The following is a 16,664-nucleotide window of genomic DNA, read 5'->3' as shown; positions in this document are numbered from 1 at the left end:
ATGATGCCAAAAACAAACGGGTTAACACTGTCATCCCGGAGGCGCAAAATCTTTTTCCGGGAATCCGTAAGCACACTTATGCCCCTGACATTGATCCGTCAGAACTTATCAGTGAAGAAGCTATGTTTCAGGCCTTAACCCGGATTGACTGGACCACCACAAACTTCTAGCCGCTAGGTGGGGAGGAGGAGGCTGATCCGACGCCAGATGACCCATCAACTTCGCATCAACATGGTAATGAGACTTGATCCGTCAATCAGAGTGATGCTCCATAAACCTTGTTCTGCTGGAAACACCATACTTTGGGCCTTCAAGCGCCTTGTAATAGGCTAGTGAAAATACTTTAATCCGTTGCCATCATGCACTGGGATACACTTTGCGTTGATTCGTCATGATAATTTCGGTACTGGCTTATGTATTTTTACAATATTATGCAATCCCTGTGTCTGCATAAGGAAAATCTGTCCAAGCGGTTTACCACCGGACGGGTCAAAATACCCAACACAACTTGGTAAGCAACTATGGTTGCAACAATAATAAATCATACCTGTGATACAAAACATTGCTGTTGGTTTACCAATTGTGATTTGAAGAAGGGTGAAAATCCAACTTCCACCATGCCATGCTGGTATATATATGATATAGAACCGGGTTGTGATGAACACCGGCCGATTGCTGGAGACAAGGTGTCAAAGCCAGACCGGTTTTGAAGGATGCCGGGTTACCTTTAATTGTATGCTTTAACAGAAGATCCGTAAGCCATACCGGGTTAAAAAACACCGGTTTAACATAAACCTTATGAAAAACAAAACTTGGCAAGAAGCAAACAAAAACTATGGGCAAGGCTTTTCAAGGGCTGCCAGGCCCAAATCGAGGCTTTTCATGGGCTTCCAGGCCACTGAGTTAAACCATTTTGACGAAGCCTTTTAAGATGCCCCTCCAACTAACCAATCATTGTTTTAACTTTGACAAGTTCAGGGTCTCAATGAGAGTAACTGTCAAATGTTCGACGGGTCGTGCCAGGATTACCTGGATAGGAGTGGCTTACTTGATGAAGGCAGGTTAACCCGGGGTTTTAGGTGAATACACCAGGCTTACAAGTCGTGGGTCGATACCCAGCTACAAGGGTCCTTTCAAACTCTTTGGTATTTGACACAAATAGCCCCCAAGTAACTTTGTGAGCTATGCTCAATGGGTGCCTATGTTTGAGTCGTGCTTTACGCAAGCAAACTCTCTTTGGACCCTTGGGTGTGAAGCTCCCAAGCTAGATGGTGGCATGGTAGCCGAGCTAACAGGTAGTACTTCGCTTTACTAGCTGAACCCCCCAAGTTAACAGATATTTAAAGAAAAAACGGCGGAGACCCTTCTTGATAGCAAGGATGCCGGTTTATTATATTGATCATAATATATACATTGTTGAAATATGTACATACGAAAATCTTGTGGCTTCAAGTGTAATAAGGCCGTAGGAGAGCTATGTTCCATGGCCGCCGGGTCTCCTCCTCAGAGCTACGTGAGTCTTCTCGAACGTCAATGAGGTAGTATGATCCGTTGTGCAGATTTTTGCTGACCACAAAGGGCCCTTCCCAAGGTGGGGATAATTTGTGCATATCAGTCTGGTCTTGAATGAGCCGAAGTACCAAATCGCCTTCTTGAAAGGTTCTTGTCTTAACCCGGCGGCTGTGATAACGCCGCAGGTCTTGTTGATAAACCGCCGACCGCGCCAAAGCCATGTCTCGTTTCTCATCTAACAGGTCCAACGCCTCTTGGCGTGCTTGCTCGTTGTCCGCTTCAACATAATTCGCAACCCGGGGAGAGTCGTGACGAATATCACTTGGGAGGACAGCCTCAGCCCCATAGACCAGGAAAAAAGGTGTATATCCTGTAGATCGGTTTGGGGTGGTATTTATACTCCATAACACATATGGTAATTCTTCCACCCAACAACCCGGCGTCCGCTTCAAAGGGACCATAAGCCGAGGCTTGATACCCTTCAGGATTTCTTGATTCGCCCTCTCAGCTTGACCATTAGACTGGGGGTGAGCCACGGACGCTACATCAAGCCGGATGTGCTCTCGTTGGCAAAACTCCTCCATCTCACCTTTAGAAAGGTTCGTACCATTATCTGTGATGATTCTATGTGGAAAGCCGAAACGAAAAATAATCTTTTTGAGAAATTGAACCACCGTGGCTGCATCACATTTACTGATGGGCTCCGCTTCAACCCATTTGGTGAACTTGTCAACCGCCACCAACAGGTGGGTCTTCTTGTCCTTGGAGTGCTTAAAGGGTCCAACCATATCAAGCCCCCAAGTAGCAAACGGCCAAGTGATGAGAATCATGCGTAACTCTTGAGCCAGAACATGAGCTCGACGTGAAAATTTCTGACAAGCGTCACACCGCTTTACCAAGTCTTCCGCATCAGAATGAGCTATCAACCAGTAGAACCCGTGTCGGAAAGCTTTAGCAACCAAGGACTTTGAACCGGCATGGTGACCGCAATCCCCTTCATGGATTTCACGTAGAATCTCTTGTCCTTCTTCAGGAGAAACACAACGTTGGAATACGCCTGAAACGCTAGAACGGTGCAACTCGCCATTGTGAACAACCATAGACTTGGACCGCCGGACTATCTGTCTGGAGAAAAGTTCATCGTCTGGTAATTCGCCCCGGTTCAGATACGCCAAATATGGAACCGTCCAATCCGGAGTGGCATGTAAAACGGCTACCAACTGGGCCTCCGGATCAGGAACAGCTAAATCCTCCTCTGTAGGCAACTTTACAGATGGGTTATGCAAGATATCTAGAAAGGTATTGGGTGGTACCGGCTTACGCTGAGATCCCAGCCGGCTTAGAGCATCTGCTGCCTCATTCTTGCACCGGTCGATGTGTTCCACCTGATAATCCTTAAAGTGACCTGCTACAATATCCACCTCGCGCCTGTAAGCCGCCATGAGTGGGTCCTTAGAATCCGAAGTACCAGAAACTTGCTGAGCCACCAAATCAGAATCTCCAAAGCATCAAACCCGGCTTAAGTTCATTTCCTTAGCTACACGAAGGCCATGGAGTAAGGCCTCGTACTCTGCTGCGTTGTTAGTACAAGGAAACATTAAGTGGAGAACATAACAAATCTTATCTCCTCGAGGGGAAGTGAGGACAACCCCAGCCCCCGAGCCTTCCAACTGCCTAGATCCATCAAAGTGAATGGTCCAGTATGTATTATCCGGTTTGTCCTCTGGTGCCTATAACTCGGTCCAATCATTGATGAAGTCAACAAGCGCCTGAGATTTGATGGCTGTTCGGGGCGTATACTTCAAACCATGGGGACCAAGCTCAATCGCCCACTTCGCAACCCGGCCAGTTGCTTCTCTATTCTGGATTATATCGTCCAAGGGAGCAGAACTAACCACTGTGATAGGATGGCCTTGAAAGTATTGCTTGAGTTTCCTACTTGCCATAAAAACTCCATACACTAGCTTCTGCCAATGCGGATATCTTTGCTTTGATTCGATCAATACCTCACTGATATAATAAACTGTCCGTTGAACCGGATATTCTTTTCCAGCCTCCTTATGCTCAACCACAATCGCCACACTGACCGCTCGGGCATTGGCAGCCACGTACAACAATAGAGGCTCATTATCAACTGGAGCAGCGAGGACTGGCGGTTCAGCCAGCTGCCGCTTCAATTCCTCAAATGCCGCATTGGCGGCGTCACTCCAGACGAATTTATCTGTCTTCTTCAACATCTGATACAGGGGAATTGCCTTCTCTCCCAAACGGCTGATAAACCGGCTGAGGGCTGCAATCCAGCCCGCCAGACGCTGAACATCATTGATACACGCCGGTTTAGCCAAGGATGTGATTGCTTTGATTTTTTTCCGGATTTGCCTCAATACCTCTGTTGGACACAAGAAAGCCCAAGAGTTTGCCTACCGGAACACCAAAAATGCATTTGTCCGGGTTGAGCATCATTTTGTAAACCCGAAGATTGTCGAACGTTTCCTTGAGATCATTTATCAAGGTTTCCTGCTTCCTGGATTTCACCACAATATCATCCACATAGGCATGAACATTACGCCCGATCTGCTTGTGAAGACAATTTTGCACACAATGTTGGTAGGTTGCTTGGGCACTCTTGAGCCCAAAGGGCATAGAAACATAGCAGAAGGCTCCAAAGGGAGTGATGAAGGCTGTATTCTCCTGGTCCTTAACTGCCATTTTAATCTGATGATAACCTGAATAAGCATCCAGGAAACTCAGGCGCTCACAACCCGCCGTTGCATCAATGATCTGATCAATACGCGGGAGAGCGAAAGGATCTGCCGGGCAAGCTTTATTCAAATCAGTGTAGTCCACACACATACGCCAAGTGCTATTTTTCTTAAGAACAAGCACCGGATTAGCCAACCATTCGGGATGAAACACTTTGACAATAAACCCAGCTGCCAATAGCCGGGCTACCTCTTCGCCGATGGCCTTGCGTCTTTCTTCGTTAAAACGGCGAAGGTACTGCTTGACCGGTTTAAACTTAGGATCAATATTGAGAGTGTGCTCAGCGAGTTCCCTCGGTACACCTGGCATGTCAGAAGGTTTCCATGCAAAGATGTCCCGGTTCTCATGGATGAACTCGATGAGCGCGCTTTCCTATTTCAGATCCAGATTGGCACTGATACTAAACTGCTTGGATGAATCACCAGGGATGAAGTCAACGAGTTTAGTCTCATTAGCCGGTTTGAACGTCAGGGCCGAGTCATGCTCAGTCGTAGGTTTCTTCAGAGGGGTCATGTCCGCCGGATCAAATTGTCCTTATAGAATTTCAGCTCCTCTGTAGCACAAATCGATTCAGCATAGGCCGCTTCACCTTCCTCACAATCCAAAGCAATCTTTCGACTCCCATGTACTGTGATCGTCCCCTTATAACACGACATTTTGAGCTGTAAATAGACATAACAGGGTCTCGCCATGAATTTCGCGTAAGCCGACCGTCCAAATAGCGCGTGATATGGACTCTGGATTTTCACCACCTCAAAGGTCAAAGTCTCAGACCTGGAATCATGCTCATCTCCAAACATGACTTCCAAAGCAATCTTTCCGGCAGGGTATGCCGATTTACCTGGTACTACACCATGAAAAATAGTGTTTGATGGTTTAAGATTCTTATCTGTCAACCCCATGCGACGGAAAGTCTCATAGTACAGGATGTTGATACTGCTCCCTCCATCCATCAGAACCTCGGTAAACTTATAGCCCCTCACCTGAGGTGCTACCACCAAGGCTAGTTGACCCGAATTGTCAACCCGGGGCGGGTGATCCTCTCTGCTCCACACAATGGGCTGCTCCGACCATCGTAGATAACGTGGTACGGCCGGTTCAACAGTATTGACTGCCCTCTTGTGAAGTTTCTGATCCCGCTTGCACAAGCTAGTAGTGAACACATGATACTGTCCGCTGTTCAACTGCTTGGGGTGACTCTGGTAACCTGACTGTTGCTGATTCCCTTGGTTATTCTGCTGGTTATTACCATGGTTGTTCTGATGGCCCTGGTTGTTCTGAAATCCAGAGCTTGAACCGCCGCCCCCATGGAAACCTGGGCCCGAACCGCCCGGCGGATCCTGATCATACCGGTATAGACCAGAATTTTTGAACTCCCTCATTATATGACAATCCTTCCAAAGATGTGTGGAAGGGGCCTCCTTGGTTCCATGCTTCGGGCAGGGTTGGTTTAACAAACGCTCCAGATTCATCCCTCCACCGCGCTGGGCGGTTTACCTTTGTGACGCTGCATATTTGTGTTAGCCACCAAATCTGAACTATCCGCTTTACGCTTACCATTATTCCCATGGCCTCCTTGGTTGTGGTGCTGCCCTTTTGCACCGCCATTCTTCTTTCCCTTCTCCGGTTTGTCCTCCTATGAATCCGGATCCTTGGTATTATCTGAATCGGCATACTTAACCAAAGCGGCCATGAGTGTTGACATGTCGTTGCAGTGACGTTTGAGCCTCCCCAACTTCTGTTTCAACGGCTTGAAACGGCAATTGCCCTCTAACGTTAACACTGCGGTGTCTGCATTGATACGATCTGATGAATGCAAAATCGTCGAGACCCGTTTGACCCAATGGGTCATGGACTCTCCTTCCTCTTGGACACAAGCGGCCAGATCTACAATTGACAACGGCTGCTTACACGTATCCTTGAAGTTCTGGATAAACCGGTGCTTTAATTCGTCCCATGAACCAATAGAGTTGGTCGGCAAGCTCTTCAACCAAGTGCGAGCTGTTCCTTCCAACATCATGGTGAAATATTTAGCACACACCGCCTCATCCACATCTAACATCTCCATTGCCATCTCATAGCTCTCCACCCACGCCTCTGGCTGTAAATCGGCGGTGTAATTTGGTACCTTATGAGGTCCCTTGAAATCCTTGGGCAATTGCACATTACGCAATGCGGGAGTTAAACATGGTACCCCTAGGGAACTGAACATCACCCCTGGCTCCATGGAGGCAGTGGGGTGAACCAGAGTATGTTGTCGTGCTTCGTGTTGAGCTGTCAACTCAGCCTCTCGTCGTGTGTGGCCGTGGTCCACAACATCTTGCGCATTAGCACCTCCCCCGGCTGGGTTGTTCTCCCGTGGAGAATTTCGGTGGCGTGCGCTACTGGACACGACCGGTTCGTCTTCCACGTGTCTGCTATAACTCCGGCTTGGACGGGGAGTGGAATGATCCTCTCACGGCTGTGTGAATACGCTTGCTATTGATTTAGTGATGTCTGAAGGAGATCCCTGGCCGGACGCGCTTCCACTGCAACTGGTGAATTGCCGTCGGTTGGGAGGGCCGCCAGACGCGAAGCGGCGGCCACAATATTATCCAACGGGTTGGAATAATGCCCGGGCGGCATTGATGGTACAATGTTGTTCTGGCGAGGCAGGTCTATTGCGCGCGGCTGAACCGGCGCTCCTGCTCCCGGCGCCCCCGCCCGTGGGTTGGTTACCAACTCCTGCACCTAGCGTGTTGAAAAGATTCTGCGGCTCATAAACCGACGGGAGACATGATCGGTACCTTCTTCTCATGACCTCTTCCGAAGCATTCTGATCCAGTCTAATCCGATAAGCCCGTGCTTCCAACTCGGCCCGCTCTGTAGCCATCCTGGCGTTCTCTGCTGCCAGGTCCGCTTTAGCATGGGCTATCTGATCTTTCACTTTTAGAATCTCCGCATCGTGTTGATTCCTGGTTGCTGCATCTACCTCCGCGGACATCAATGCTGCTAGAGCGTCGAACAAATCAGACAAGACTTGGGCCGGAGGCGGCGCCGAGCTTCCTGCCCCTGCTGGTGTGGCCGTCGTTGAACCGGAGAGCACTGCTGCAGCGGTAGATGAATGAGGCGCCGATCGTGTGCCAGCCATGAAGATGGCGGCCCGGTTTGGCAGACCGGGGGAATCCGGAATATTGTTGCCCTCGGATCCTCCCTCAATCCGGCCATCCTGCAACTGGTAAAGCGATTCACTTTCTCCAGAAGACTCGTCACCACTACGGACTACGGTTTCTCCATCAGAGACCGGTCCCTCCTTGTACCCCGATCCATGGACGACACCTACGAAAACATGCCTTGCCTCAGGCTGAACCGGTGAAGAACTTGCACGTCGAGCCATTTCGATGATGTCGGTGCAGATGTCCGGCTCGGGGGCCGGTTCGCCGATCTTGCCAATGAAGACATGAATCCCACCAAAGGGGACCCGGTACCCGTATTCGACTGAATCAGCCTCGGGACCCCATCCTGTGTTGTCGATGTAGAGCTTTCCATGGCGACTCTTCGTCATTCGGCCCATGGCGTATCCCTTGAGTCCATCGAAGCTGCCCTTCAAGAACTCAAAACCACCGTGCGACAGCCCCACGGTGGGCGCCAACTGTCGTGGAATTGTCACGGCAGATGTCCTCGTGAAAGGACTTAGTCGCGGAGCCATCACTACGGGTTAGCTTGAAGGGGTTAAACCGGACAAGGGGACATGGGAGTTTATACTAGTTCGGCCCCTTCGATGAAGGTAAAAGCCTACGTCTAGTTGTGATTGGTATTGCTAGGTTTTCGAAGGCCAGGGAGCGAATCCGCTTTGTCTGGCTCTCGAGTTGTTGTTCCTTGAACCGCCGCCGGGTCACCCCTTTATATACTTAGGAGGACCCCGGTCGGTCTACAGAGTCCCGAGGCTGGCTCATACAAGTGTCCGCCACGGTCTCCTCTTTCCTATCTTATAATATTAGTTTATACAATCATGGCGGTTTACTACCATGGGCCCTAAATTGCCTGTGGGCTCTGGGCCTCTAAGCCTTATTCGTAAAGCGCCATCTTCTGGGTTTCCTTGGGCTTCAGCATAGGTGAGGGTGAACCAGCCCCTCCTGGGCGGTTTACCCTTAATGGTTATATCCTCAATAGTTTTCCTTAGTTCGATCTTATTAGTAGTATTTTGATCTAGTAGAATAAAGTTTGTGGCATGATCTAGTTGTGAGTTTTGCTTTATTATCCTTCTATGTTATCGAGTCCGTGAGCTATATAATTAAGATTAGTGTTGAGTCAAGGGCTTGATTATTTTGCCATGAATGATCATGATGCCCTCATGTCCGTATTTTATTTTTATCGACACCTTCATCTCTAAACATGTGGACATATTTTTCGATTTCGGCTTTTCGCTTGAGGACAAGTGAGGTCTAAGCTTGGGGGAGTTGATACGTCCATTTTGCATCATGCTTTTATATCGATATTTATTGCATTATGGGCTGTTATTTCACATTATGTCACAATACTTATGGCTATTCTCTCTTATTTTACAAGGTTTACATAAGGAGGGAGAATGCCGGCAGCTGGAATTCTGGGCTGGAAAAGGAGCAAATATTAGATACCTATTCTGCACAACTCCAAAAGTCCTGAAACTCCACAGAACACCTTATAATAAATAATGAAAAATCCTTGCCAAAGATGAAGACCAGGGGGCCCACACCCTTCTCACGAGGGTGGGGGGCGCGCCCCCTGCCTCGTGGGCCCCCTGGTGGCTCTCCGATGACCATCTTCTCCTATATGAAGTCTTTCATTGAGAAAAAAATAGAAGCAACCTTTCGGGACGAAACTCCGCTGCCACGAGACGGAACCTTGGCGGATCCAATCTAGAGCTCCGGCAGAGCTGTTCTGCCGGGGAAACTTCCCTCCCGGAGGGGGAATCATCGCCATCGTCATCACCAACGCTCCTCTCATCGGGAGAGGGCAATCTCCATCAACATCTTCATCAGCACCATCTCATCTCAAAACCCTAGTTCATCTCTTGTATCTGATTCTTGTCTTCAAGTCCGGGATTGGTGCTAGTAGGTTGCTAGTAGTGTTAATTACTCCTTGTAGTTGATGCTAGTTGGTTTAATTGGTGGAAGATCATATGTTCAGATCCTTTATGCATATTAATACCCCTCTAATTATGAACATGTTTATGCTTTGTGAGTAGTTACGTTTGTTCCTGAGGACAAGGGAGAAGTCTTGCTATTAGTAGTCATGTGAATTTGGTATTCGTTCGATATTTTGATGAGATGTATGTTGTCTAGCCTCTAGTGGTGTTATGTGAACGTCGACTACATAACACTTCACCATTATTTGGGCCTAGAGGAAGGCATTGGGAAGTAATAAGTAGATGATGGGTTGCTAGAGTGACAGAAGCTTAAACCCTAGTTTATGCGTTGCTTTGTAAGGGGCTGATTTGGATCCATATGTTTCATGCTATGGTTAGGTTTACCTTAATACTTTTGTTGTAGTTGCGGATGCTTGCAATAGAGGTTAATCATAAGTGGGATGCTTGTTCAAGTAAGAACAGCACCCAAGCACCGGTCCACCCACATATCAAATTATCAAAGTACCGAACGCAATCATATGAACGTGATGAAAACTAGCTTGATGATATTCCCATGTGTCCTCGGGAGCGCTTTTCCTTATATAAGAGTTTGTCCAGGCTTGTCCTTTGCTACAAAAAGGATTGGGCCACCTTGCTGCACTCTATTTACTTTTGTTAATTGTTGCTCGTTACAAATTATCTCATTACAAAACTATCTGTTACCACTTATTTCAGTACTTGCAGAGAATACCTTGCTGAAAACCGTTTATCATTTCCTTCTGCTCCTCGTTGGGTTCGACACTCTTACTTATCGAAAGGACTACGATAGATCCCCTATACTTGTGGGTCATTAGATATCCATCTCCAAAGTACCGTCATGATCTCCATCGTCACCGGCATGACACCATGATCTCCATCATCTTGATCTCTATCAACGTGTCGTCACATGGTCGTCTCGCCAACTATTGCTTTTGCAACTATTGCTATCGCATAGCGATAAAGTAAAGCAATTGTATGGTGCTTGCATCTTATGCAATAAAGAGACAACCATAAGGCTTCTGCCAATTGCCGGTAACTTTGCTACAAAACATGATCGTCTCATACAATAAAATATAGCATCACGTCTTGACCATATCACATCACAACATGCCCTGCAAAAACAAGTTAGACGTCCTCTACTTTGTTGTTGCAAGCTTTACGTGGCTGCTACGGGCTGAGAAAGAACCGTTCTTACCTACACATCAAAACAACAACGATAGTTTGTCAAGTTGGTGCTATTTTAACCTTATCAAGGGCCGGGCTAGCCACACTCGGTTCAACTAAAGTTGGAGAAACTGACACCCGCCAACCACCTGTGTGCAAAGCACGTCGGTAGAACCAGTCTCGTGTAAGCGTACGCGTAATGTCGGTCCGGGCCGCTTCATCCAACAATACCGCTGAACCAAAGTATGACATACTGGTAAGCAGTATGACTTGTATCGCCCACAACTCACTTGTGTTCTACTCGTGCATAAAACATCTACGCATAAACCTGGCTCTAATACCACTGTTATGGAACGAAGTAATTTCAAAAAATTCCTACACACATGCAAGATCATGGTGATGCATAGCAACGAGAGGGGAGAGTATCGTCCATGTACCCTCGTAGACCATAAGCGGAAGCGTTATGACAACGCGGTTGATGTAGTCGTACGTCTTCACGATCTGACCGATCCAAGTACCGAACGCACGGCACCTCCGAGTTCAGCACACATTCAGCTTGATGACGTCCCACGAACTCTGATCCAGCAGAGCTTCGCGAGAGAGTTCCGTCAGCATGACGGCGTGATGACGGTGATGATGTTGCTACCGACGCAGGGCTTCGCCTAAGCACCGCTACGATATGATCGACTTGGATTATGGTGGAGGGGTGCACCGCACACGGCTTGGAACAATCAACTTGTGTGTCCTAGGGTGCCCCCTGCCCCCGTATATAAAGGAGCAAGGGGAGGGGGCCGGCGGCCTCATAGGGTGTGCCCCAAGGGGGGAATCCTACTCCTACTAGGAGTAGGTTCCCCCTTTCCTAGTCCAACTAGGAGGGGAAGGAAAGAGGAGGAGAGGAGAAGGAAAGAGGGGCCCGCCCCCCAAAGCCCTAAACCAATTCGGTTTGGGCCTAGGGGGGCGCACCCCACACTTCCTTGCTACCCTCTATTTCCACTAAAACCCACGAAGGCCCATTGACCCTCCCGGAATACCCAAATCACTTGGAACCTTTCCGATGTCCAACTATAGTCGTCCAATATATCGATCTTTACGTCTCAACCATTTCGAGACTCCTCCTCATGTCCCCTATCTCATCCGGGACTCCGAACTACCTTCGGTACATCAAAACACATAAACTCATAATACTGATCGTCACCGAATGTTAAGCATGTGGATCCTACGGGTTCGAGAACTATGTAGACATGACCGAGACTCATCTCCGGTCAATAACCAATAGCGGAAACTGGATGCTCATATTAGCTCCTACATATTCTACGAAGATCTTTATAGGTCAAACTCAAACCGCATAACAACATACGTTGTTCCCTTTGTCATCGGTATGTTACTTGCCCGAGATTCGATCATCGGTATCCTCATACCTAGTTCAATCTCGTTACCGGCAAGTCTCTTTACTCGTTCCGTAATCCCGCAACTAACTCATTAGTCACAATGCTTGCAAGGCTTATAGTGATGTGCATTACCGAGAGGGCCCAAAGATACCTCTCCGACAATCGGAGTGACAAATCCTAATCTCGATCTATGCCAACTCAACAAGTACCATCGAAGACACCTGTAGAGCACCTTTATAATCACCCAACAACGTTCTGACGTTTGGTAGCACACAAAGTGTTCCTCCGGTAATCGGGAGTTGCATAATATCATAGTCATAGAGACATGTATAAGTCATGAAGAAAGCAATAGCAATAAACTAAAATGATCAAGTGCTAAGCTAACGGAATGGGTCAAGTCAATCACATCATTCTCCTAATGATGTGATCCCGTTTATCAATTGACAACTCATGTCTATGGTTAGGAAACATAACCATCTTTGACTAACGAGCTAGTCAAGTAGAGGCATACTAGTGATACTCTGTTTGTCTCTGTATTCACACATGTATTATGTTTCCAGTTAATACAATTCTAGCATGAATAGTAAACATTCATCATGATATAAGGAAATAAATAATAACTTTATTATTGCCTCTAGGGCATATTTCCTGCACTACTTTCCTCCCACTCACTTCTTTCGTGAGAAACTCCTTCTCTAGAAAAGATCCATTCTTAGCAACAAATTTCTTGCCTTCGGATCTGTGATAGAAGGTGTACCCAACAGTCTCCTTTGGGTATCCTATGAAGACATATTTCCCCGATTTGGGTTTGAGCTTATCAGGTTGAAGCTTTTTCACATAAGCATCGCAGCCCCAAACTTTAAGAAACGACAACTTGGGTTTCTTGCCAAACCACAGTTCGTAAGGTGTCATCTAACCGAATTTAGATGGTGCCCTATTTAACGTGAATGCAACCGTCTCTAAAGCATAACCCCAAAACGATAGCGGTAAATCAGTAAGAGACATCATAGATCGCACCATATCTAGTAAAGTACGATTACGATGTTCGGACACACAATTACACTATGGTGTTTCGGGTGGCGTGAGTTGCGAAACTATTCCGCATTGTTTCAAATGAAGATCAAACTCATAACTCAAATATTCTCCTCCTCGATCGGATCATAGAAACTTTATTTTCTTGTTATGATGATTTTCCACTTCACTCTAAAATTCTTTGAACTTTTCAAATGTTTCAGACTTATGTTTCAATAAGTAGATATACCCATATCTGCTCAAATCATCTGTGAAGGTGAGAAAATAACGACATCCGCCGCGAGCCTCAATGTTCATTGGACCACATACATCAGTATGTATGATTTCCAATAACTCTGTTGCTCGCTCCATTGTTCCGGAGAACGAAGTTTTAGTCATCTTCCCCATGATGCATGTATCGCAAGTACCAAGTGATTCATAATCAAGTGATTCCAGAAGTCCATCAGAATGGAGTTTCTTAATGCGCTTTACACCAATATGAGCCAAATGGCAGTGCCACAAATAAGTTTCACTATCATTATCAACTATGCATCTTTTGGCTTCAATACTATGAACATGTGTATCACTACTATCAAGATTTAGTAAAAATAGACCACTCATCAAGGGTGCATGACCATAAAAGATATTACTCATATAAATAGAACAACCATTATTCTCCGATTTAAATGGATAACCATCTCGCATCAAACAAGATCCAGATATAATGGTCATGCTCAATGCTAGCACCAAATAACAATTATTTAGGTCTAAAACTAATCCCGAAGGTAGATGTAGAGGTAGCGTGTCGACAGCGATCACATCGAGTTTGGAACCATTTCCCATGCGCATCATCACCTCGTCCTTAGCCAATCTTCCCTTAATCCGTAGCCCCTGTTTCGAGTTGCAAATGTTAGCAACTGAACCAGTATCAAATACCGAGGCACTACTACGAGCATTAGTAAGGTACACATCAATAACATGTATATCAAATATACCTTTCACTTTGCCATCCTTCTTCTCCGCCAAATACTTGGGGCAATTCCGCTTCCAGTGACCAATCCCTTTGCAGTAGAAGCACTCAGTCTCAGGCTTAGGTCCAGACTTGGGTTTCTTCACTTGAGCAGCAACTGGCTTGCTATTCTTCTTGAAGTTCGCCTTCTTCCCTTTACCCTTTTTCTTCAAACTGGTGGTCTTGTTGACCATCAACACTTGCTGCTCCTTCTTGATTTCTACCTCTGTAGCCTTTAGCATTGCGAAGAGCTCAAGAATCGTCTTATCCACCCCTTGCATATTATAGTTCATCACGAAGCTCTTGTAGATTGGTGGCAGTGATTGAAGAACTCTGTCAATGACACTATCATCAGGAAGATTAACTCCCAGCTGAGTCAAGTGGTTGTGGTACCCAGACATTCTGAGTATATGTTCACTGACAAAACTATTCTCCTCCATTTTGCAGCTATAGAATTTATTGGAGACTTCATATCTCTCAATCCGGGCATTTGCTTGAAATATTAACTTCAACTCCTAAAACATCTCATATGCTCCATGACGTTCAAAACGTCTTTGAAGTCTCGATTCTAAGCCGTAAAGCATGGCACCCTGAACTATCAATTAGTCATCAGCTTTGCTCTGCTAGGTGTGGCGTTGCTCCTGCAGCAGGTTTGTCACCTAGTGGTGCTTCCAAGACGTAATTCTTCTGTGCAGCAATGAGGATAATCCTCAAGTTACGGACCCAGTCCATGTAGTTGCTACCATCATCTTTCAACTTAGCTTTCTCTAGGAACGCATTAAAATTTAATAGAACAACTGCACGGGCCATCTTTCTACAACAACATGGACATGCAAAATACTATCAGGTACTAAGTTCATGATAAATTAAAGTTCAATTAATCAAATTACTTAAGAACTCCCACTTAGATAGATGTCTCTCTAATCATATAAGTAATCACGTGATCCATATCAACTAAACCATGTCCAATCATCACGTGAGATGGAGTAGTTTTCAATGGTGAACATCACTATGTTGATCATATATACTATATGATTCACACTCGACCTTTCGGTCTCAGTGTTCCATGGCCATATCTGCATATGCTAGGCTCGTCAAGTTTAACCCGAGTATTCTGCATGTGTAAAACTGGCTTGCACCCGTTGTATGTGAACATAGAGCTTATCACACCCGATCATCACGTGGTGTCTCGGCACGACGAACTGTAGCAACGGTGCATACTCAGCGAGAACACTTATAACTTGAAATTTAGTGAGAGATCATCTTATAATGCTACCGCCGAACTAAGCAAAATAAGATGCATAAAGGATAAACATCACATGCAATCAATATAAGTGATATGATATGGCCATCATCATCTTGTGCCTTTGATCTCCATGTCCAAAGCACCGTCATGATCACCGTTGTCACCGGCTTGACACCTTGATCTCCATCGAAGCATCGTTGTCATCTCGCCAACTATTGCTTCTATGACTATCACTACCTCTTAGTGATGAAGTAAAGAAATTACATGGCGATAGCATTTCATATAATAAAGCGACAACCATATGGCTCCTGCCAGTTGCCGATAACTGTGTTACAAAACATGATCATCTCATACAATAAAATTTAGCATCATGTCTTGACCATATCACATCACAACATGCCTTGCAAAAACAAGTTAGACATCCTCTACTTTGTTGTTGCAAGTTTTACGTGGCTGCTACGGGCTGAGCAAGAACCGTTCTTACCTACGCATCAAAAACCACAACGCGGTATAGTGATTGCTTTTTGATCTTCAGAAAGAACCATGTTCATTGAATCCAATTCAAGTAAAGTTGGAGGAACTGACACCCACCAGCCACCTGTGTGCGAAGCATATCGGTAGAACCAGTCTCGCGTATGCGTAATGCCGGTCTGGGCCGCTTCATCCAACAAATCGCCGAATCAAGAATCAACTAGTGACTTCAAGCAATATGTATATACCTACTCCCATAACTCCTTTGTGTTCTACTCGTGCATATAACATCTACGCGTATACCTGGCTCGGATGGCACTGTTGGGGAACGCAGTAATTTCAAAAAATTCCTACCCACACGCAAGATCTATCATGGTGATGCATAGCAACGAGAGGAGAAGAGTGTTGTCCATGTACCCTCGTAGATCGTAAGCAGAAGCGTTATGATAACACGGTTGATGTAGTCGTATGTCTTCACGATCCGACCGATCCTAGTACCGGAAGTATGGCACCTCCGCGATCTACACGCGTTCGGTTCGGTGACGTCCCGCGAACTCTTGATCCAGCTGAGTGTCGAGAGAGAGCTTTGTCAGCACGACGGCGTGATGACGGTGATGATGATGCTACCATCGCAGGGCTTCGCCTAAGCACTACAATGATATGACCGAGGTGGATTATGGTGGAAGGGGGCACCGCACACGACTAAGGGATCAATGGTCAACTTGTATGTTCTAGGGTGCCCCCTTGACCCCGTATACAAAGGAGCAAGGGGGAGGCCGGCCGACCCTTGGGGCGCGCCAGGAGAGGAGGAGTCCTCCTCCTAGTAGGAGTATGACTCCCCTTTCCTAGTCCTACTAGGACGAGGAAGGGGGGAGGAAGGAGAGGGAGAGAAGAGAAGGAAAGGGGGGCGCCGCCCCCCTTCCCTAGTCTAATTCGGACTAGAGGGGAGGGGCGCGTGGCCCTGCCTTGGTCGTC

The sequence above is a fragment of the Triticum aestivum genome, chromosome 5A, assembly GCF_018294505.1.
Source record: "Triticum aestivum cultivar Chinese Spring chromosome 5A, IWGSC CS RefSeq v2.1, whole genome shotgun sequence".
NCBI lineage: Eukaryota > Viridiplantae > Streptophyta > Magnoliopsida > Poales > Poaceae > Triticum > Triticum aestivum.
This window is presented reverse-complemented; position numbering follows the sequence as displayed.